Below are 24,668 nucleotides of genomic sequence, written 5' to 3'. Positions count from 1 at the left end.
ATTCTGACCTTTTGGGATTGTATCCCTGCTGACTCAAACCACTGGGTTGACGGTAACGTCACCTTCAAAAGAGGGGCCTACTACTATAACTAATATATGCTTTTAAAAAGTCCGAAAGTGCGAAAATCATCAAAGGATACATTAAAGGCCAGTCGGATCCAAGTGATTCTATCTTGTCTATTTGTTTTTACTTTATTTTTATTTGCATTTTTAGTTTTTATTTTTATGTTTCAAAACTTTTCTCAAAAAAAATAGATTGATTAGAAGTTGAGGATAAACCGGTACTAAAAACTCTTGTGTCCTTGGACGACCTCGGTATCTTACCAACGCTATACTACGCTCACGATGAGTGCACTTGCCCAAGTGTGTGTTTAGTGTTAGTAGAATATCGTGTTTTATAAATTTAAAACTTGACTAATGTGTAAAATGAGCTTAAAATATCAGTAAAAATATATCACGCTTTGCACACACCAGTGGCCTAACACCGTCCCTGGCCCAAAGTGATTATGCGACACACATGAGGGTGTGCGGTGCACACTGGAGTGTGCGACCTCCTCATGTGTGCGGTCATGCAGTGCTAAGTCGTACATTATGCAAACTAAGTGGTACAGTGGTGAGTGTGCGACTAACATGTGTACGGGAACACTTATTTCATCAGACAAAAACACCAATTTCTCATCAGTTTAACTCATGTAATTTATATTGATTATTGTTGCATATTTCTTAGCATTTTAAGACTAACTTGTCATGGAATCCATTTATTTCATAACTTACTCATTTAACAATACATGCCACACCGAATCATTCACAACACTAACATCATACCAACCCCTAGTTTTCATATAACCAAATCTATTTCTTAAATACCATCCATATCATTAATTGAGAATTACATACTTTAAATGCAACAGAAGAGACCAATTCACCAAGATTCAAACCGTACATTGCTAAACAAAATCCGCCACAATCCACTTAAAATAATGATCAATTACATGCAAGTGAAATCCGATTTGACAGGAAATAACCTAAATTACATAAACAGACTAAAAGCAAACACTGCAATTCCACATGAACATAACAAACCCTTCTAAACCCAATTTAATACTCGTAACTAAATACATGCATCGAATACATATTCAAACCAATTTGTACTCATCATAAAACACATTTTTAATCCTCTCTTTAACAAACAGTAAACAAACATTAGTTCAAAAACCAAGAAGCCACAAAATTGTAGGAAAGTCAAAGATAACACATACCGACCGAGGAAGTTATGAAACGAGTAGGTGTATATTGTCAATGTCTCTATTTTCATCCTGTAGCGGCCACCAGCAACTCCACAATGTCGTCGTAGCCTTCTCTGGTGGTTCTTCCATCATCCACTCGGCTGCAGATCCACCAACCACGGCCGTAAGGCACCAAAACTTAGTCAAAATAGTGATCACAATTTTCAGATCTGAGGACGAGGGGGAAGGATCAGACATACCCGTGATATCTCATAGCTTTGCCGGAACCCTAGCTCTTCGCCGGAGCTCCCTCACTGCTGACGTAACACCATAATGTCACTGGACACCGCCACTACTCAGACGTGAGCCCACCGCCGCCATGCAGTTGTCGCTGTAAACTTTTACCGCCACCGTGACAGGCGCCGCAGCTGTCGGAAAGAAGGGGAGGTCGCCGGAGTTGAGTAGCTCCCCATTATCTCCGCCGTCTATCTCTCTGTTCCTCCGATCACTCTTTCTTTCTCATCGATCTCTCTCTCTCTCTCTCTCTAACTGCAGCTGTCACACCCCGACCACATAGAACATACAAAACGTGGCGGAAATGTCAGGGAGTGTTGTAACAGAATCAATTGTTTCAAATCCATGGTAAACGAAGTTTCGTTTTATTAATCAAACATGAAAGTTTACATTGTCTTAAACAAGAACCAAAGAATACATAACATAATTTAACTAGTTCTTGTCTCGTTTTAAGTCACTAAGGCACAGGTCCGCCTAAGTATGTCTTGATAAGTCCTATGCATCATCTCCTTAAAACACATGTGAAAATAGGTACGTCAGCATAAAAATGCCTGTGAGATACATTGGTTTTGTGAAAACGGAATTCATGACTTATGTTTGAGAAAATGTTTAGTCATGAACCTTGTAATTTGCTTTGTCTTGTAAATCATTTGAAAAACGGTAAGATCAGATGATATGTATAAATAAGAGAACAATGCATGGTTAACTAAATAACCATGTAAAAAATGAGTTTGTATAAGATATGTTGTTTGTAATTCAGTGTCTTGTGAAAAGCGTGTTATTTGTATAAAATGTTCTATGTATCAAATTGAAATGATTTAAATAACGCTACGATATGTAATACCATACAAACACTTATATATAGGAAGTACCAGCGGCGTATCCACCATGCTTGTATCATATTACACACGCCTCGTTACTTAAATCACTTACTCAAACCAAACCATCAAGATGAAATGTTTAACAACGGTAGAAATGTTTATGTATAGTCAAATGTCTATTGTCAATTGTAAGTCATGGCAACGGATACAACTGGTTTACACGGTTCAATGGTTACAAACGGTTCATATAATCGAAGGGTTAAGACGGTTCACATAGTCAAATGGTTACAACGGTTCAAAATGTAGTATAATGTGTTCATATGCTGGATGAGCATATGCAACAGAAATGCAATGTGAAACAATGTACTACGTATGCACACAATGGGCGTACGTAGCATGAAATGTATTGTGGAGTACAACGGTTCAAGATGTAGTATAATGTGTTCATATGCTGGATGAGCATATGCAACAGAAATGCAATGTGAAACAATGTACTACGTATGCACACAATGGGCGTACGTAGCATGAAATGTAGTGAAATCATGTACTAATATGTACTAACGAACGTAGCAGGTATATGATGTGAAAACATGGAAAACATGAAAGTAACAGGTAGGCACATGTGTTTCACCCCAAAACAGTTTGGAAAACAGTAAAAGAGGGGTTCAATGTACTCACCTGAGATTGCTTTGATTTCCTTGTGTAATAATCACACAATGCTAGAGATCACGGGATATCAATCGGCACCTAATAGGTAGCTATATTAATATACCGGACCAAAATTGGAAGGATCGGATAGTATGCGGGTTCGTAAACCAAACGAGTATGGAGACCCGTGTAATATGGTTTAACAAAGCCTACATACTAAAATGAAACCTAACCTAAGTGCTTGCGACCCATTACGACCCGTTTAGGTAGCTTATGCTACCTTACGCGTCGTTCGTGTAGAACGCGTCTGGAACGCCTAACATCGTGACCACAAGGTATAACCTCGGAAGGTTATAGCTATGGTCACCTAATGTGTTTGGTCGGATCCTAATGATCGACCAAATGGGTCGGGTTCGAAAGTATAAGCGATGGTTTAGATCGCTTACCTTACGACCCTATATAAGCACTAAACTAAAAGTGACGAGCTAAGCATGTTAGAACATGCTTAACTAAGTTTAGAAAACAGGTTTGGCATCAAAACAAACGGCTTTGATGCTCACGAGTACTTTAGTTACAAAATACGCAAGAATGCGCATTTTGTCCGAAACTACGACTCGTCACTAAGCCAAGATAACGTGGTAATCAGTAGGTATAGTTACTACGGACTATAACCATCGTGATCACGCTCACGTTATGAAGTTCCAAGAACTTCGTGTTGACCATAGGCTGGTCAATGCAGAAAGTCAACAAAACGTTGACTTTCGGACTCGAAAAGCGAATAAAAGAACGAAAGAATACTTACGGAGGTTCCCCGAATGCTAATCTAGATCAAAATGGCTTAGGTATGAAACAAAGGTTCCAACTTAGAGCTCTTGATCAGATTGTGTGGGTTTTTGCAAGAATGGGGGTGGGGTATTTATAGTATTTCCTGAACCGTTAGGATTGTTTCTTGAAAAAACGTGATTGAATCTTGCGCGTACACTTGTCGTAAACTTGTGGTTACTGAAAATACCCCTTAGTGAGCTGAAAGGGCAAGTTTAAAACATGTGGTTGTGGTTAAACCAGCTGAAATTTGCTGACTAGCTGATCTTATCTGTTCTGGGAGTCTAACGCGCCCCGCGTAAGGATTTGGGCAATCCTTACGCGCCCCGCCTGAGGGTCACAGACCAGAATTTTCAGTTTTAGTCCCTGCACTTCAGAAACATGCAATTTGGCCCATTTTTGGCACTTTTAAGCCCCGTTAACCTCATTTCAAGGCTCTAAGATGAAGTTAAAGTGTAGCGGACATGAAATATGCTCAAAAATATTCCGGATGTCGGTTCGTTTGGCCGTACGATCGCGATGTTCGGTTAATTACGACGGAATGCGCATAACCGCGAAAGACGATCCAAATGACGCGACGAATGGATTTTTCTCATGCCAAACACTAAGGCATAATATTATAATGCTTACATAAATTTTTGGATGTCCGGATGTATTCAGAACGTAAGTTATGCGCGAAAGTGCAAACTTGTGCACTTTTTGACACTTTTAGTCCCTGAATGATCCAAAAGTTTGTTTTAGCATACCAAACCCCTCAAAGCCTATTTCTAAGCTATGTAAAGGATATTTGTGGTATGTTTAACTTATGGACATGTTCCGGAATGTTCGTTACAGTTCAAATTGACATACTTTCGCAGTTTGTCAAGTTTAGTCCCTGTAAGCGAATTAACTTGTTTTTTCCATACCAAAGCCTTCAAAACTTATTTCTAAGTTATGTAAAGGTTATTTAAGGTATGTTAAGTATATGTTGATGTCCCGGAGTATTTGTCGCATTTAAACTGAGTACGTTTACGCACCAGGTTGCGTATAATTCTCCAGCAAGCGATGTAAAGTTTGAAATTGAACAAGAATTGATATGTGCAATAGATACACATATTTATACAAGATCCCAAGTATGAAATACGATATTTCATCGGATTGGTATTTGTTTGATGGTCGCGGTGACACAGGTGTCACAGTCTCCCCTACTTTAGGAAATTTCGTCCTGAAATTTATTCGTAGGAGTCTATTTGTGACTCTGCCAAATAACCATCAGCGATATGCAAAGTAATGTCCTGTCATTTCCTTAACGGTCATTCTTCAGAAACGAAATGAACAGACGGAGTCATTTTCAATGGTTGCTTCATCAGAAATGGAAATGAAGGATTACACAACGGATATTCATTTTCCCCAACGGATAATCTTCAGAAACGAAAATGCACTAACGGAGTCATTTTCAACGGTTGCTTCCTCAGAGTTGGAAATGAAGGATTACACAACGGATATTCATTTCCCCAACGGATAAATCTTCAGAAACGAAAATGAACAGACGGAGTCATTTTCAATGGTTGCTTCATCAGAAATGGAAATGAAGGATTACACAACGGATATTCATTTCCCCAACGGATAATCTTCAGAAACGAAAATGCACTAACGGAGTCATTTTCAATGGTTGCTTCCTCAGAGTTGGAAATGAAGGATTACACAACGGATATTCATTTCCCCAACGGATAAATCTTCAGAAATGAAAGTGAACTAACGGAGTCATTTTCAACGGTTGCTTCATCAGAGTTGGAAATGAAGGATTACACAACGGATATTCATTTTCCCCAACGGATAATCTTCAGAAACGAAAATGCACTAACGGAGTCATTTTCAACGGTTGCTTCCTCAGAGTTGGAAATGAAGGATTACAAAACGGATATTCATTTCCCCAACGGATAAATCTTCAGAAACAAAAATGAACAGACGGAGTCATTTTCAATGGTTGCTTCATCAGAAATGGAAATGAAGGATTACACAACGGATATTCATTTCCCCAACGGATAATCTTCAGAAACGAAAATGCACTAACAGAGTCATTTTCAACGGTTGCTTCCTCAGAGTTGGAAATGAAGGATTACACAACGGATATTCATTTCCCCAACGGATAAATCTTCCGAAACGAAAGTGAACTAACGGAGTCATTTTCAACGGTTGCTTCATCAGAGTTGGAAATGAAGGATTACACAACGGATTTTCATTTCCCCAACGGATAAATCTTCAGAAACGAAAATGAACTAACGGGGTCATTTTCAACGGTTGCTTCATCAGAGTTGGAAATGAATAGGGTTAACTCTAGACACATGACAGAACTTGTTGTGGTTTCTGTGCGCTAGATTCCATAATTATGTATGCATCCATAATTACGTAATCCCTTGCACAGTCCGCACAGTTTGTTTTGTAATGTTTTGGGGAAGGATATCAAACTTGTGATGAGGGTGACTAGACTTCCATCGGTTCCTTTTTAATTAGATCGACAGGGGATCTTCTTAGTTAGGCCACCAAGGAGTCCTTTCAGCTATATCATCACATGATATCCCTAGCCAGATTTTTGGATCAATCTGTTTACCTAGACCACTCAAGGGGTCTAATTATGAAGTAGTACTTTATAATCCAAGGGACTTAACTATAACATAGAAGTCCATTGAGGATTTTAAGTAATACCTTTGGGTATCCTACTATGAATCTCTTGTACAAGGATATGTAAGATTCTACGAGGATTTGGATAACATAATTTGGATCACACAACAACACATATGGGAACACATAAGCACAAAGTCACATAATTGTTTAACTTGATTATAATTTGTTATTAACTTGTTATTGATTGAATACGGATATGGAAACCAATCGACGGGTCTCAATGTTCACTTGGATCTATCTGAGAAGATAGAAAGATCTCACAAAATTCGGTTTTTGATTACAAGGAATCACCACACGAGCAGTTTGTCTTTGTGTTGACATTACAAGGTTTGCTTCAAACATTCATGCAATTGCAGTAGTTTAAAATAAAACCACAAATTTTATTTATATAACATCCGCATTGTCTGTTAAATGTTTAAAAGATAACAACCAGAAGAAATACAAAATACTAATTGTTTAAAGCTGCATCATCGATCGCCTCGTTGATGTTAAACACTCGTCCACGAGCGGGATTTACATTCACGTTCGCGTTCGGATTTGGATTAACATTCGCATTCGCATTTACCAATCTCGGGCAATTGTTGCGAAAATGACCCATTTCTCCGCAATTGAAACATGAACCAGGTGGGAATCTCGCAGCGTTCCCTTGAGCTTGTGCTGGGACCTGGGCAGCCTGATTTTGACCAAAACGACAAGTATTGGCCAAATGCCCAAGCCTACCACACGTAGCACACTGTTTACAGGCCTGTTGGGCAACATGGTGACCACTACATCGAGTGCAGTGAGGTGCGGTACCAGCATATGCTTTCTTTGCAGGAGGTTGAGTCAGTGGGTTCTGAGGGTTCTGAGCAGTTTGATTGGTGACAGCAAAGTTTTGGGAAGCCTTGCGCTTCTTTGATTTCTTTGATGCCTCATCCTGCTTTTCACCCTTACCCTTTTCAGAATCGGTTGACTTCTTTTTATCACCCTTGCGGGTGAGTTTACCCTTCCTGACTTGAGATTCAGTCAGGGTAGCAGACAACTCGATCGCTTGACGAACGGTAGTAGGATTAACGCCAGTCAGGATGTCCTGAATGGAGTCGGGTAAACCATCGATATACCTCTCAATTGCCTTATCCAACGGGGTAACCATCGTGGGACACAACAAACTAAGCTCCTCAAATCGATCCGTATAAGCACGGTGTTCTCCCCCGACTTGTTTCAAATCGTCAAATTCTCGTTCCAACACTCGAATCTCGTGTCGGGGACAGAACTCTCTCATCATGAGAGCTCGGGGCTCATCCCAAGTCTGTGCTAGTGCCACTTCGGCACCCCTATCACGCATCACTTCGTTCCACCATGTAAGAGCTCGCTTCTCGAACACACTTGAAGCAAACTCAACTTTGCGCGCATTCGGACATTGCACATGTCTGAATGTGCTCTCGATACTCTCAAACCATTGCAGGAGCGCGGTTGCTCCTTGTGACCCAGAAAACTTAAGCGGTTTCGCAGAATTGAAATTCTTGAAATTACATGGTGCATTGTTGTTGTTGTTATTGTTATTGTTGTATAACTCGTGGATTTGGGTCACGATGCCTGGAAGTACAGCAGCCATTTGCTGAGAGACAAGGGCTGCGACTTCCTCAGCAGTAAAAGTTTGAGCATCACGTCGAGGAGGCATTGTCTAAAAAGGAAACATGGGAAACGAGTGAGGTCGACAATTGGGGAAACAAAAGAGGCAATGAAAACACCGACAAAACACAAGGAAGGCGATCATTCGTTCGTTACCTCGAACAAACAAATGATACGCTGTGACAAATCAAAGTAAATAAGTCATAATAATGTATCACCGAAGACATGCTCGCCTATAAGTGAACACTCACCCCAAGAGTTCCCAGGTAAGAGTGACTGGTCCGATAATGCGGATTTGTACGAACACTCTAGCCTTAGACAGAAAACTCAGGGTACAGGCATTCACTCTTCCAGTTTGCACGTGTTCACATTATTTAGACTCAAACTTTGACGAGATTTTGAAAACTCGAAAGGCACAAAGCCAAAGATGAATCAGACTGGAAGGGTTCAAAACCTTATAATAGAAGGTTCAAAACCTAGTAATCAATCATCTAAGGATAGATGATTAATTTTCGAAGCGGATTCGTTATTGTGTTCTCGTTGTGGTTATCACCTAAGGATAGGTGACGGTATTGTTTTAAAATCTAAACACAAGTAAACTTGTGTTAGGGTCCTAAAGTTATAGTCTAGGTCAAAGCATTACTAATAACCTAATTCCCTATAACCATTGGCTCTGATACCAACTCTTCTGTCACACCCCGACCACGTTAAAACAACAAACCGTGGCGGAAACGTCGGGGAGTGTTGCAACAGAATTATTGTTTCACAACCATGGTAACCAAATGTTTTGTTTTATTGAATTATTATGTAATGTACATTGTCTTTAAAACAAACAAACTACATATTGTTTATTGCTGTTTTTAGATCACTAAGGCCTCGTCCAGGTCCTATGTGACGCAAACTTCCTAGCAAGCAACATCAAGCAATATCTCCTGAAACATATGTAAAAAAAATAAAGTCAGCAAAGAAATGCTGGCGAGTACATAGGTTTTGTGGGAGTATTGGATTCATGGCTCGTTTATATGTTGCAGTACCTCGTTAGACTACAAGAGTCAAAAATACAAACCTCGTTTTGAAAAGTGTATTGCAACATAATTAACCAACTCAAATCAAATTGGTTATAGTTTATAAAATCTCGTAGCCATGAGTCTTAACCCAAAAACATTTGTTTTAGTAAAATAATTTGGAAACATCTCGTAAAAGCTCGTTAATAAAACTCGTATGGTTTATATCGTTTCGAAAACCTCGTTGTGTGATATCGTTTCAAATCGTTTTCCCAAGTGCACTAAATAATGACACGCAATGTAATATGATAGAATCACTTATATATAAGAAGTACCAGCGGCGTATCTACCATGATTCTATCATACTACACCCATCCCATTATTTAATCACTACCCAAAGCCAATCGTTTAATTCGTTTATCTCGTTTCAAATCGTGTATCTCGTTTCAAATCGTTTAACTCGACCCAAAATCGTATTCGTTTTAATAGTGAAAAATACTTTTGGTCGTCTCGTTAACAACATTCAAACCTTCGTGACTCGTTTAACTCGTTTCTCGTTTCGTATTAACAAACCACCAAAGGGTAAGTTAACAATCATCAGGTTCGGTCGTTACCTACATAACCCCCACACATAACCATGGGTGTAGTCTGATAACGGGATTTGTCAGATCCTATGGTACCATAACCTAATACTGGTCGGCTTGATCAGAGCTAATGAATGTCATTCGTTATGTAATTACAACCAACAAGTCTTGTTCACCTTATTTAAATCGTTATTAGTTTTGTATAAACCATCTTAATCGTTTTTGAAATCATCGTTTAAACCTTGAAAATCGTTTTGTACATATGATTCACCCCAAAACAATTGAAAACAGTAAAATAGGGGAACTATGTACTCACTTGAGATTGTAGGGTATCCTTGATTTTGTGAACTATCGATGCACGGGCAATCAAGGAATCAAGTGGTACCTAGTATCGGATTGCTAGATAAATAAATCGACACCTAAATCGGGAGATAGGATAGAATGAGGTTCTATAAATCAAATGAGTAATTGAACTCATATGGTATGATTTAATAGTCCCAACATTCTAATTGAAAGGCCTACCTAAGTGCTTTTGACCCGTTTCGACCCATTATGGTAACATAAGCCACTATAATGCGTCGTTAGCGTAAAACTATGTTCGGACGGTAATCTATGTGCTATGCCAAGTCTTACATGCCCAATTATCCCTAAACATGTTACTAAATCAGATTACAAGTCAAAAATATGTTCACATAGTCAAATTACGGATTCTAGCTTCAAAAGGGCATTTTGGTCATTTCCTATGGGCATACAAGCTAACTAGCAAATGACTAACCGATCCTACGTGATCATAAGGTATAACCTCAGTGGTTATTCCCTATGTAATTATGATCACTAACTAAGCTTGGTCGGATCCAAAGATCGACCAAACGGGTCGGGTTCGGAAGTATAAGCGGTTGTTTAGACCGCTTATCTTACGACCCTAAACAAGCACAAACTAATAGTGCCGAGTTAGACATGTCAAAACATGTCTAACCTACTGATTTGGTATCAAAACAAAGTGTTTTGATACCCTAAAGTAGTTCCGTTGCAAAATGCGTGCTAAAACGCATTTTGACCGAAACTTTGACTCGAAACTACAACTAGATAACGTGGTAATCAGCGGTTATAATCGCGAAGGATTATAGCTATCGTGATTACAATCACGTGTCAAAGTTCAATTGAACTTTGACTTGACCAATTGATGGTCAAAACCGAAAGTCAAACTGTTGGCCAAACTGTTTGACTTTCTACACTACATAAGGAAAAAGCAAGAAAAAGAATGAAAGAAGCTCACTTAAGGTCCTTGCTATCTTTTCTACAAGAAGACAAAGTCCCAAATGCTTGAGAGAGAGCTCCAAAGCAGATGTGAAGAGAGGAATGAGTGAATGAGCAAAGAAATGAGTTGATGGAGCATGGTATTTATAGTTGGACATGAAGAACAAGATCACTCCAAGTGTTTTTCTTAGCCATTAAGCATGAAATCACAACCATACATTTGTTAGGAGCAGGTGCAAAGCCTTGGAGAGGTGGTAACTTGGTTACCACACAAAGAAATTGCAAGATTGGCCCCTGAATTTACAAACTGTTGCTGAAAACACACTTTCTGCCCAGATGTGACGCTCGCGTAGCGCGACGGCATAGGCAGTAGGTGCTCGCGCTACGCTACCATGTATCAGGTTCAGCAAAGTTTCAAAAATGGCAGAAATGGTCCCTGCACGTGTTTAAAGCCTTTTTCGATGCGTTTAAACCCCGTTAACCTCATTTCAAGGCTCTAAAATGAAGTTAAAGTATAGGGGACTCAAAACATGCTCAAAAACATCTCGGATGTCGGTTCGTTTGGTCGTACGATCGCGTTGTTCGGTTAATTACGACGGAAGTCGTAACGAACGCAAAATCGATCCAAATTAAGTGACGAATGGAATTTTTGCATGGTGATCACTAAAATAAAAATATTTTAGTGTGTACAAAAATTTTGGATGTCCAGATGTGTCCAGAACGCAAGATATGCGCGAAAATGCAAACTTACGCTGTTTTTGACACTTTTAGTCCCTGTAAGATAATATAAGCATGTTTTCGCACACCGAACCTATCAAAGCTTATTTCTAAGCCATTTTTAGGTTATATATGGTATGTTTAACTTATGATCAAGTTCCGGACTGTTCAACACCATACGAATCGGTATAGTTTCGCAGTTTGACATAAATAGTCCCTGCGATCGAATAAACTTGTTTTCGACACACCAAACCATCCAAAACTTATTTCTAAGTTATGTGAAGGTTATTTAAGGTATGTTAAGCCTATTTCACTATTCTGGAGTGTTTGTCGCATTAAACTGACTGCGTTTACACACCAGTTTGCGTATAACTTTCTAGAAAGCGATTTAGAGCTTGAAATCGAACGAGAATTGATATGTGCAAACGATACACATACTTATAAAATTTTCCAAGTATGAAATACAATATTTCATTGTTTTGGTATTTGTTCGATGGTCTTGGAGGCACAGATGTCACAGTCTCCCCTACTTCAGGAAATTTCGTCCCGAAATTTAATCAGAGGAAACTTGTGAGAGCTCGAAACATGAAGTCGGAAAGATAAGACAATACTGGTTGGGTTCTGAACTTCTAGTAACTTTAATAACATTATGCTTGCAGTGTAAGAGGGACACTTATATACAAGTATATGAAGTGTCATTGGTGCGTCCACCGTACCTCCATTACATCGTTCACATTCCGTCATTGTTGCCACTATCAGTTCTTACACATGATAAATCTTACTGTGGTTTCCGTGCACTGAATTTCATAATTATGTACGCGTCCATAATTACGTAATTCCTTGCATAGTCCCCGTAGTGTATTTGATAATGTGTAGGGAAGAACCAAATGAATGAACCTGTGATGAGCGTGACTAGACCATCATTGAGTCCTGTAGATCAATAAATGATCTTTTAAAACAGACTACCTAGAAGTCTTTCCAGCTATATCACATTTCATTCCTTACCAGATGTTGAATCAATCTTTAACTAGACCACTCAAGGGGTCTTTTTCGAAATATGAAATGGCACTTATATAATCCAAGGGTCTTAACTACCACGTAGAAGCCCATTAAGGATTTAAGGTAGTACCTTTGAATATCCTACTATGAATCCATCATATGAAGATATGGGAGATTCTATGAGGATTTTGAAAACAAATCGGATCGCACAAAACACAAAGGAGAACACATAAACACATAATCACAAAATCGCATAATTGATTAATTCGACCTTTAATTTGTTATCTTTGGACTAGGGTATTTAAAGTACGCCAGGAATCCAATTCGTGGATTTCATTTGGCACTTTAAATATTTCCAAGAGTCTAACCATGAAGATAGGAAGATCTTAATAGGAATTCGGTTCTTGATGGTAAGCTTATCAAGCTTACGATAATAGATACACATACAAAAAGATCCATCTTTCCTTTTCACAAAGAGGGCAGGAGCTCCCCAAGGTGAAAAAGCTCGGACAGATGAATCCTTTTCTCAAATAAAAATGGGTTTTTTTTAAAGGAAATGAGCGTTTAAGGTTCTAGGGGAGATCACAAGTGATCATGGGATTGACAGAACCACACGAGCAGTTTGTCTTTGTGTTGACATTACAAGGTTGCTTCAAACATTCATGCAATTGCAGTAGTTTAAAATAAAACCACAAATTTTATTTATATAACAACCGCATTGTCTGTTAAATGTTTAAAAGATAACAACCAGAAGAAATACAAAATACTAATTGTTTAAAGCTGCATCATCGATCGCCTCGTTGATGTTAAACACTCGTCCACGAGCGGGATTTACATTCACGTTCGCGTTTGGATTTGGATTAACATTCGCATTCGCATTTACCAATCTCGGGCAATTGTTGCGAAAATGACCCATTTCTCCGCAATTGAAACATGAACCAGGTGGGAATCTCACAGCGTTCCCTTGAGCTTGTGCTGGGACCTGGGCAGCCTGATTTTGACCAAAACGACAAGTATTGGCCAAATGCCCAAGCCTACCACACGTAGCACACTGTTTACAGGCCTGTTGGGCAACATGGTGACCATTACATCGAGTGCAGTGAGGTGCGGTACCAGCATATGCTTTCTTTGCAGGAGGTTGAGTCGGTGGGTTCTGTGACAACTCGAAATTTAGAACCTTTCGTTGTGTCTTGATGTAACATGCTTGAACGTTATGTGATTAGTTGACATGATTGGTGTAATGATATATGTTATATTTATGTGTATGCGTGTATGTATATGAACCGAAACAACAAGGACCCGACTCGAGACCATGTGGTCTCGAGTGAACAGTAACCCTTAGGCCGGTTTGGGCCTTTGGCCGGTTGGGCCATTTGGGCCGTAAACCCTCATCCGAAACCCTTTAGGGTGCACCACTTGAACTAGCATATATATCACCCCTCTAGCCAACTTTGCCATTCTTTGGGCAACCATACACACTCACTCTCACACACTCTTCTACTTTTCCCTCACAAACACTCCCTCATTCTCGGATTGAACTCTTGGATCGGCTCACACACGAAATCGGTTGGAAGATTTACACACACACTTGAAACCCATCAACCGGTTAGTGTTTATGATGCTTATTGTTGATGTTAGCTCGATATGATGTTTATTGTGTTTTGATATTAGTGTTTCCATGATGTTCTTAATGTATATGATGTTCTAATATGTATAATGTTAAGAATCGGTTAGTATATTGCATGATGGACTATAGTATCTTGTGTTTAAATGTGATTCAAACCACTTATGTCGATGAACATGAAACCGGCTTGCATAAGAATCGGGTAATGTCCTAAAAATCGGTATTATATGATGATTTGAAACCATTAGATGAGTATGCTTAAGTGTTTCGACGATTGTACATAATCTTGCTTGAATAAGGATTATTTATGTTATGAATGTTGAAGAACTCGATGAATGTGCCTTGAATAAATGAAGAACTACTTGAATATGCTTTGAATGTGTTTTGAATGTTTGAATTCTGCCTATTTGATCCGATTTTGGTTAGTGTTAGACAACAAAACATGTTTTAGTGGATAGTACCATATTATGTTGCATGACATTCGAATTTCATTGGATAGTACAACTGTGCAGAATCAGCAACTGTTGGGGAGTCGAGACCCCTGGTTGCGACTCGCAACCACAGCCTTACAAACCGAGACCACAGGTTGCGAGTCCCGTTGCGACTCGAAACCTTAGCATGATCAGCCGAAACCGTGGTTGCGACATAGGTTGCGACTCGCAACCATCCATGATCAACATAAACAGCATAACCCGCAACCATGTTTGCGAGTCCGGTTGCGACTCGAAACCACATTTATGGGCTTGCTTAGTTATGGGCCTAAGTTAGTGGGCCGGGCTTATGGACTTCTGTGTTACTGTTGACGCGTTGTTTTGGGCCTGTTATTACGAGCCCAACTGTTGGGGCCTCACACTTGGACTTTGGGTTGTATTTGATTGTTAACTATGAAACTTGTTGTGAACTATCGATGAACTGCCATACTAGAACTTGTATGCCATGACTACTACTTGTACGTGCACTGCTTGGTTTGAATCTGATTATAAGTGGTATCCATGTTAGGACGTAATTGACTACTTGCGACTTGATTGACCTTTCTGTGTTACTACCGAGAAAACCAAGGTGAGTTCACCCCCTCTACAAAGCATGGGATTCCCTGGGTTGGGAATGGGGTTAAGGAACGTGGGTTCCTCGTCCTCCTTGGGTAGGACAGCAGTGGTTCAGGAATGTGATTCCTCGTCCGGACGGACGGATAACTCGTACTAGACCAAAAACTCTATCACGAAGTCCCTCCTTTTTATATCGACTTAATCGCCGGGCCAATGGCGAGCGGGTCATTAGTTAGATAGCGCTATTTAGGTCTGACAAACCTCACACCGTGCCGCAGAGGGCGGGCGTGAACTAATGGATCTGGGGCACGTCAATGATGATAGACATTGACGGTTTTCAGGGCACATAAACATGACTACAGTCAGCAGTCGATATGGTAACGGGTCTAGTGTACGCATGGGGTAGCCCCCACGGCCGAAATGCCTGATAACTAACATGGGGTAGCCCCCACGGCTGGAATACCAGAGTAACTGGGAATGAACAAGTCACGTTTTTTTAAACTATGGGGTAACCCCCACGGCAGGATGCCAGTTAAAGGAAACTGTTTTCGAAACAACTAAAACGAACACCCAACTGTGAACTCACTCAACTAGTTGTTGACTCGTTACTACATGCTTTGCAGGACCATAGGTACTCAGCTGGAGCTTGCATGGAGGAGGGTCGTTGTGGGACGCGGATTGTTGCGTGCCATGTTCTATTTGAAAACATTTGAACTTATGATATAACTTTAAACTTATGCTTCCGCTTACAACTTAAACTTGGTTTTGTTTGAACACCAAGCGTATTGGTTAAACTTTTATAATTATTTATATGCTTGTTCAGTATGATTGGTGGCTGGATCCTGGTCAGTCACGCCTCCAAGCGGTAGTACTCCGCAGGTGGATTTTTGGGGGTGTGACAGATTGGTATCAGAGCCATTGGTTATAGTGAACTTGGTTTTAATAAAGGAGAAACATTTTTGTTAAAACCAGACTATAACCGGTATAGTGCTCGACGGTCCACAGCGACGCTTCACTCCACATGCAAGGCTCGACATTCTAGGTGATATGATATGTGTATATTGCCTACTTGCTAGTTACATAGTACATTGCTCATGGTATGCTTGATTAGTATAACTACTGTTGTTTGAACACGTGCGTGCTTACTCTATCCTACTATCGTACTTTCGCGAACCTCTCTCACTCGTGTTACTCTTGATATGAAGAATCATGTCTGGACGTGTTAACATGACACAAGCCCAGTTGACCGCACTGATCAACGAACGAGTTGCCGCAGCACTCGCAGCTGCATACGCAGGAGGTATATCCTGCAGTCCGAACTTATTCTAGGATCTTTAGGATCCTACTCTCGTGAACCAACCTTTGTGTTAAACTCAGTCTTTCTTTCACCTACCTTAGGTCAACATGCTCAGGCACCGGTGTGCACTTTTAAGACCTTTATGGACTGCCGACCCACTACTTTTAGCGGCACTGAAGGAGCAGTAGGTCTCCTCCACTGGTTTGAGAAACTGGAATCTGTGTTCGAAATGTGTGAATGCCCTGAAGCGCACAGGCTAAAATATGCTACTGGTACTCTCGAGGGTTTGGCCCTCACGTGGTGGAATGCTCAAGTGCAAATGCTGGGGTTGGTTGCTGCCAACGCCACCCCATGGGAAACTTTCAAGGAAATGATCAGGGAGGAATACTGCAGTCGTGATGACATTCATAAGCTGGAAGATGAATTCTACAACCTCAAGATGACGGGGTCAGAGATTGAGGCGTATACTAAGAGATCGCATGAGCTTGCCTTGTTGTGTCCTACTATGGTGGACCCTCCGTATAAGCGAATTGAACTCTATCTCAAGGGCTTGGTGCCAGAGATCCAAAGTCATGTGACTTCAGCAAACTTGACTACTATCCAGCAGGTTGTACAGTTGGCTCACCGTCTCACTGATCAGGCGGTGGAGCAGAACAAGTTACCAAAGCGCATAGGAGCTGCAACTACTTCTGGTACCTCTAGTGAGAACAAACGGAAATGGGATGGAACTTCAAGCAAGGGTTCAACTTCTGTGCAATCTCAGTCTCAGCATAGAAAGACTGACGACCACAAGAGCCCCAGTCAGCAATCGTCTGGTGGTCAAAGTCATGGTGGGTACAAGGGGAATCACCCCAAATGCAATCGTTGCAACCTACACCACAGTGGGCCATGCACCAGGGGCAACTGTCATCGGTGCAACAAGCCTGGTCATGTTGCAAAGGATTGCAGGAGCGCATACCCCGCCAACCAGAATCGTCAGCAACCTCAACAGAATCAGCGGCAACAACAGGGTAACAACAAAGGGTGCTTTCAGTGTGGAGCTGAAGGCCACTTCAAGAAAGATTGTCCCCAACTGAACCAGAACAACAACAACAACAATCAGGGGAATGGTAACAATGGGAACAACAACAACAACAATGGTGCCAGGGGGCGAGTATTCGTGATTGGTCAAGGTGAAGCAAGGAATGATCCCAACGTGGTGACGGGTAAGTTCCTTCTCGACGACTTTTATGTTACAGTCTTATTTGATTCGGGTGCCGATACTAGCTATGTGTCACTAGAAGTTAGTAAAATGCTTAAGCGTATTCCAACACCCCTGAGCAACAAGCACACTATAGAGCTAGCTAATGGTAAGAGTTTGGAGGCATCGCACGTAGTCAAGGGTTGCAAACTTGTCCTCGCTAATCAGACCTTCTCTATTGACCTTATTCCTATCGTCTTGGGTAGTTTCGACGTTGTCATTGGGATGGATTGGCTATCCCAATACCGAGCAGAAATTCTTTGCAACGAGAAGATCGTTCGTATTCCTGGTTCGGGTAGTGAACCACTCATGATTCGTGGTGACAAGAGAAGTGCTGTTGAGAACATCATCTCTCTCCTTAAGGCCCAGAAGTGCTTACGAAAGGGCCACACTGCGATTTTGGCTCTAGTTACTGACACCTCAGAGAAAGAGAAGAAGCTAGAAGATTTTCCGGTTGTACGCGACTATCCTGAGGTATTCCCTGAGGAATTACCTGGTCTTCCACCCCATCGCCAAGTCGAGTTTCAGATTAAACTAGCTCCTGGAGCTGCGCCTGTAGCACGTGCACCTTATCGTTTGGCTCCATCAGAGTTGGAAGAACTCTCTATGCAACTACAAGAACTCTTGGATAAGGGTTTCATTCGTCCTAGCTCATCGCCTTGGGGAGCCCCAGTACTATTTGTGAAGAAGAAGGACGGTACCTTCAGAATGTGTATCGACTATCGTGAACTCAACAAGGTGACTATGAAGAACCGTTATCCTCTACCGCGCATTGACGACTTATTCGACCAGTTGCAGGGGTCGAGCTACTATTCAAAGATCGACCTGAGATCGGGATATCACCAGCTGAGAGTTCGGGAAGAGGATGTCTCTAAGACAGCCTTTAGGACTCGATATGGGCACTATGAGTTTTTGGTCATGCCGTTTGGGCTGACAAACGCACCCGCAGTCTTCATGGATTTAATGAACCGAGTGTGCAAGCCTTATCTGGACAAGTTCGTTATAGTCTTCATCGACGACATCCTGATCTATTCTAAGAGTCAGAGGGAGCACGAACAGCATCTACGACTTATTCTGGAACTCCTTCGAACAGAACAGCTTTACGCAAAGTTCTCGAAATGCGACTTCTGGCTTCGTGAGGTCCATTTCCTAGGCCACGTGGTAAACAAGGATGGGATTCACGTTGATCCATCCAAGGTAGACTCTATTAAGAACTGGCCTGCACCTCGTACACCAAAGGAAATTCGCCAATTCTTGGGATTGGCAGGTTACTACAGGAGATTCATTAAGGATTTTTCTAAGATCGCACAGCCTCTCACCTCGCTAACGCAGAAAGGCGTTGCTTATCACTGGGGAAATGCACAGGAGTTAGCTTTTCAACATCTAAAGGATAGACTCTGTAGTGCACCTATCCTTTCACTGCCAGAGGGCACAGACGATTTTGTGGTTTACTGTGATGCATCAATTCAAGGTCTTGGTTGTGTATTGATGCAACGAGATAAATTCATAGCCTACGCCTCACGACAACTCAAAGTTCACGAGAAGAACTACACTACACACGATTTGGAGCTGGGAGCTGTTGTTTTCGCACTTAAGTTATGGCGGCACTACCTGTACGGAACCAAGTGCGCAATCTACACCGACCACAGGAGCCTAGAGCACATATTCAAGCAGAAGGAACTGAATATGCGGCAACGACGATGGGTCGAACTACTGAACGACTACGAGTGCTCTATCAGGTATCACCCGGGCAAGGCCAATGTTGTGGCTGACGCCCTCAGTCGAAAGGACACTGCGCCTAAGCGCGTGAGAGCTTTACAGCTCACGATACATTCTGGTCTCCCTTCTCAAATACGAGCTGCTCAGATAGAAGCACTGAAACCAGAAAACGTAAGGGCTGAAGCCCTACGCGGGTCAAGACAACGCCTAGAACAGAAGGAAGACGGTGCTTACTACGTAACAGGACGCATTTGGGTCCCACTCTATGGCAACCTACGAGAGCTTGTGATGGATGAAGCACACAAATCTCGCTACTCGGTACACCCAAGTTCGGACAAGATGTATCACGATATTAAAACTACGTATTGGTGGCCTAGCATGAAGGCCCACATAGCAACTTACGTCAGCAAGTGTTTGACTTGTGCGCGAGTCAAGACAGAGTACCAGAAACCCTCAGGCCTACTCCAGCAACCAGAAATACCACAATGGAAATGGGAGCAAATTTCCATGGATTTCGTTACTGGCTTACCTAGATCTCAACGCGGAAACGATGCTATTTGGGTGATCGTGGATCGACTCACAAAATCCGCACACTTTTTGGCGATTAAGGAGACGGATAAATTCTCCACTTTAGCAGAAATATACCTTAAGGAAGTTGTTTCGAGGCACGGGGTGCCCACCTCTATCATCTCTGATCGAGATGCACGTTTTACTTCGGAACTGTGGCAGGCAATGCACAAGTCCTTTGGCTCACGATTAGATATGAGCACAGCGTATCACCCACAGACGGACGGGCAGTCCGAGCGCACTATTCAGACCTTAGAAGACATGCTTCGTGCATGTGTAATCGACTTTGGCAACAGCTGGGAAAAGCATCTGCCACTAGTGGAATTCTCGTACAATAACAACTACCACACCAGCATTAAAGCTGCTCCGTTTGAGGCATTGTACGGACGTAAATGCCGGTCACCTCTTTGTTGGGCAGAGGTGGGAGATAGTGAGATCACTGGTCCAGAACATGTGGTAGACACTACCGAGCGGATTGCTCAAATACGACAACGCATGGCGGCCGCTCGAGACCGTCAGAAGGCCTACGCCGATAAGGGCAGGAAACCACTTGAGCTCCAGGTTGGGGAACGGGTATTAGTCAAAGTTTCACCCTGGAAGGGTGTGGTTCATTTTGGTAAACGAGGCAAACTCAACCCACGATATGTTGGACCATTCGAAATCGTTGAGAAAATAGGCAAGGTGGCCTACAGACTGAACTTACCAGCAGAACTCGGTGCAGTTCACAACGTTTTCCATGTGTCAAATCTGAAGAAGTGTCTGTCAGATGAGACCCACGTAGTTCCTCTGAAGGAACTCACGATCGACGAACAGTTGAGATTCGTCGAGGAACCAGTCGAAATCACGGACCGGGATGTTAAGGTCCTCAAGAGCACTAGAATACCTCTCGTTCGAGTTCGTTGGAACTCACGTCGCGGCCCAGAGTTCACCTAGGAGCGCGAAGATCGGATGAAACAAAAGTATCCCCAACTGTTTGCAAACGGTACGACCACTACTTAGGCTAAAGCTACGGAATTTCGGGACGAAATTCCAGATCAACGGGGGGAGGATGTGACACCCCAGGAAAACCGGGAAAACCATACAACTTAAATAGCTTCCTCAATGAGTGCCATCAAATTTCGGGACGAAATTTCTTTAAACTTGGGGATGATGTGACAACTCGAAATTTAGAACCTTTCGTTGTGTCTTGATGTAACATGCTTGAACGTTATGTGATTAGTTGACATGATTGGTGTAATGATATATGTTATATTTATGTGTATGCGTGTATGTATATGAACCGAAACAACAAGGACCCGACTCGAGACCATGTGGTCTCGAGTGAACAGTAACCCTTAGGCCGGTTTGGGCCTTTGGCCGGTTGGGCCATTTGGGCCGTAAACCCTCATCCGAAACCCTTTAGGGTGCACCACTTGAACTAGCATATATATCACCCCTCTAGCCAACTTTGCCATTCTTTGGGCAACCATACACACTCACTCTCACACACTCTCCTACTTTTCCCTCACAAACACTCCCTCATTCTCGGATTGAACTCTTGGATCGGCTCACACACGAAATCGGTTGGAAGATTTACACACACACTTGAAACCCATCAACCGGTTAGTGTTTATGATGCTTATTGTTGATGTTAGCTCGATATGATGTTTATTGTGTTTTGATATTAGTGTTTCCATGATGTTCTTAATGTATATGATGTTCTAATATGTATAATGTTAAGAATCGGTTAGTATATTGCATGATGGACTATAGTATCTTGTGTTTAAATGTGATTCAAACCACTTATGTCGATGAACATGAAACCGGCTTGCATAAGAATCGGGTAATGTCCTAAAAATCGGTATTATATGATGATTTGAAACCATTAGATGAGTATGCTTAAGTGTTTCGATGATTGTACATAATCTTGCTTGAATAAGGATTATTTATGTTATGAATGTTGAAGAACTCGATGAATGTGCCTTGAATAAATGAAGAACTACTTGAATATGCTTTGAATGTGTTTTGAATGTTTGAATTCTGCCTATTTGATCCGATTTTGGTTAGTGTTAGACAACAAAACATCTTTTAGTGGATAGTACCATATTATGTTGCATGACATTCGAATTTCATTGGATAGTACAACTGTGCAGAATCAGCAACTGTTGGGGAGTCGAGACCCCTGGTTGCGACTCGCAACCACAGCCTTACAAACCGAGACCACAGGTTGCGAGTCCCGTTGCGACTCGAAACCTTAGCATGATCAGCCGAAACCGTGGTTGCGACATAGGTTACGACTCGCAACCATCCATGATCAACATAAACAGCATAACCCGCAACCATGTTTGCGAGTCCGGTTGCGACTCGAAACCACATTTATGGGCTTGCTTAGTTATGGGCCTAAGTTAGTGGGCCGGGCTTATGGACTTCTGTGTTACTGTTGACGCGTTGTTTTAGGCCTGTTATTACGAGCCCAACTGTTGGGGCCTCACACTTGGACTTTGGGTTGTATTTGATTGTTAACTGTGAAACTTGTTGTGAACTATCGATGAACTGCCATACTAGAACTTGTATGCCATGACTACTACTTGTACGTGCACTGCTTGGTTTGAATCTGATTATAAGTGGTATCCATGTTAGGACGTAATTGACTACTTGCGACTTGATTGACCTTTCTGTGTTACTACCGAGCAAACCAAGGTGAGTTCACCCCCTCTACAAAGCATGGGATTCCCTGGGTTGGGAATGGGGTTAAGGAACGTGGGTTCCTCGTCCTCCTTGGGTAGGACAGCAGTGGTTCAGGAATGTAATTCCTCGTCCGGACGGACGGATAACTCGTACTAGACCAAAAACTCTATCACGAAGTCCCTCCTTTTTATATCGACTTAATCGCCGGGCCAATGGCGAGCGGGTCATTAGTTAGATAGCGCTATTTAGGTCTGACAAACCTCACACCGTGCCGCAGAGGGCGGGCGTGAACTAATGGATCTGGGGCACGTCAATGATGATAGACATTGACGGTTTTCAGGGCACATAAACATGACTACAGTCAGCAGTCGATATGGTAACGGGTCTAGTGTACGCATGGGGTAGCCCCCACGGCCGAAATGCCTGATAACTAACATGGGGTAGCCCCCACGGCTTGAATGCCAGAGTAACTGGGAATGAACAAGTCACGTTTTTTTAAACTATGGGGTAACCCCCACGGCAGGATGCCAGTTAAAGGAAACTGTTTTCGAAACAACTAAAACGAACACCCAACTGTGAACTCACTCAACTAGTTGTTGACTCGTTACTACATGCTTTGCAGGACCATAGGTACTCAGCTGGAGCTTGCATGGAGGAGGGTCGTTGTGGGACGCGGATTGTTGCGTGCCATGTTCTATTTGAAAACATTTGAACTTATGATATAACTTTAAACTTATGCTTCCGCTTACAACTTAAACTTGGTTTTGTTTGAACACCAAGCGTATTGGTTAAACTTTTATAATTATTTATATGCTTGTTCAGTATGATTGGTGGCTGGATCCTGGTCAGTCACGCCTCCAAGCGGTAGTACTCCGCAGGTGGATTTTTGGGGGTGTGACAGGTTCTGAGGGTTCTGAGCAGTTTGATTGGTGACAGCAAAGTTTTGGGAAGCCTTGCGCTTCTTTGATTTCTTTGATGCCTCATCCTGCTTTTCACCCTTACCCTTTTCAGAATCGGTTGACTTCTTTTTATCACCCTTGCGGGTGAGTTTACCCTTCCTGACTTGAGATTCAGTCAGGGTAGCAAACAACTCGATCGCTTGACGAATGGTAGTAGGATTAACGCCAGTCAGGATGTCCTGAATGGAGTCGGGTAAACCATCGATATACCTCTCAATTGCCTTATCCAACGGGGTAACCATCGTGGGACACAACAAACTAAGCTCCTCAAATCGATCCGTATAAGCACGGTGTTCTCCCCCGACTTGTTTCAAATCGTCAAATTCTCGTTCCAACACTCGAATCTCGTGTCGGGGACAGAACTCTCTCATCATGAGAGCTCGGAGCTCATCCCAAGTCTGTGTTAGTGCCACTTCGGCACCCCTATCACGCATCACTCTGTTCCACCATGTAAGAGCTCGCTTCTCAAACACACTTGAAGCAAACTCAACTTTGCGCGCATTCGGACATTGCACATGTCTGAATGTGCTCTCGATACTCTCAAACCATTGCAGGAGCGCGGTTGCTCCTTGTGACCCAGAAAACTTAAGCGGTTTCGCAGAATTGAAATTCTTGAAATTACATGGTGCATTGTTGTTGTTGTTATTGTTATTGTTGTATAACTCGTGGATTTGGGTCACGATGCCTGGAAGTACAGCAGCCATTTGCTGAGAGACAAGGGCTGCGAGTTCCTCAGCAGTAAAAGTTTGAGCATCACGTCGAGGAGGCATTGTCTAAAAAGGAAACATGGGAAACGAGTGAGGTCGACAATTAGGGAAACAAAAGAGGCAATGAAAACACCGACAAAACACAAGGAAGGCGATCATTCGTTCGTTACCTCGAACAAACAAATGATACGCAGT

General features: G+C 42.0%; 1 protein-coding gene across 1 annotated transcript in view; it reads left to right on the top strand.

Annotated features, from left to right (window-relative positions):
- The window catches only part of LOC110943272 (keratin, type I cytoskeletal 9-like), a 47,138-nt gene that overhangs the window by 11,424 nt on the left and 11,046 nt on the right, over positions 1-24,668 (top strand). The gene's annotated exons all lie outside the window — the stretch shown is intronic.

Source organism: Helianthus annuus, chromosome 5 (assembly GCF_002127325.2).
Source record: "Helianthus annuus cultivar XRQ/B chromosome 5, HanXRQr2.0-SUNRISE, whole genome shotgun sequence".
Taxonomy (NCBI): domain Eukaryota; kingdom Viridiplantae; phylum Streptophyta; class Magnoliopsida; order Asterales; family Asteraceae; genus Helianthus; species Helianthus annuus.
The sequence above is the reverse complement of the archived record's forward strand: the minus strand, read 5'-3'. Positions and strand labels throughout refer to the sequence as shown.